A 1,335-nucleotide genomic window follows, 5' to 3' on the forward strand; every position below is an offset into this window, starting at 1 on the left:
GACCAGCACAGGATTATTTTTAAGTTGCAGAAATTGGTTCTACAAGCTTACTGCTCTACTCAGTGGAAGTTATTGATGCATCTCAGCTGAAGATAAAGAAAAAATGCGTAACCCATATTTTAAGAAAAATGTGTTCTACCTTCTTTCTGTTACTGCATTACACAAAAATTGAGTTATTCTAAGAAGATTCATATTTAGTAACTTTGATAATATGATTAAAAGTTTAGTTTACTTTTTCCTGAGGGCAAAAGCAATTTAAATATCCCCAAATGCTCATGTTGTAAACTGGGCTGCCTGTACTGTTCGTGTACATATTAACAAAAATGCGTATTATAGACCAAAATTACTTTTTATATATGGATTAACAGTAAAGACAAACAGGAAAACAAAAATTCTTAAGGTCCCAGCTCCTCCAAGATATCCAAGTACCCCACTACAGTTTTGATCTAAAATTTCCTATAAAAATAGACCTTGCACAGTAGATAGCATCCAGGTTGTCTCAGTATTATAATTACATTCTTCCCAACCCCTAACTGAAGATACCAGAAGTAAATAGGATAGGAGGGGCATATTCTTAAAAAAAATAAAGTCCTCAAAATACTTGAATATCAGTAGTATAAAATATATAAACACATATATACATATGTATACATATATACATATACATACACATAATGTTTGCTTTAAGTCTGTATGATCTAAACACTGCCAAATTGATCTTTCATTCTGGGGAGTTCTTTTAGGAGGGTGGGAGACAGGGGCAGGAGATGGGGGGGGGGGAACTCCCCTCTATGAAAACCTTGGGTCCAATTCCGATGCTCCACAACGTTCTCAACATTAATGATTTAGCTGGGGTTGCATAAAAAGGTTGGATCATGCCTGTCATGTGCAAGTTCCATTTTTCTTCACAATGGAGTCATAAACCTCATAACATAGGGAGTGAAATCATAACATACCACAAACATTCCACAAATCATACAAAGAAAATACAAAATATAAAACATTTGGAACTGGAAATCAAATCTTCAAACCAATGTGCATTTGCTTGAAAAAGAACTTACCAAGTCTCCATTAGGCTATCGCTGGCCCTATATATATTAAAATAATCCCAAAATAGCCACTGATGTGATGATTGAGAGTAGTTGATATCACTGAACAGGTAAGGACAAAGTTCCCGTTCTTAACAGTTGTGAAAAAAATATACTATCCATTACTATAGACACACACACACATATGTACAAATATAAACATATACATACATACTTGGATAGTTCATGTTACCCAGGAGAAAAGTTAAATACATTCAAAGATATTACTGAGGACAGGTCTACTTTA

Source organism: Crocodylus siamensis, chromosome 9, assembly GCF_052110815.1.
Source record: "Crocodylus siamensis isolate JL-2025a chromosome 9, ASM5211081v1, whole genome shotgun sequence".
NCBI lineage: Eukaryota > Metazoa > Chordata > Crocodylia > Crocodylidae > Crocodylus > Crocodylus siamensis.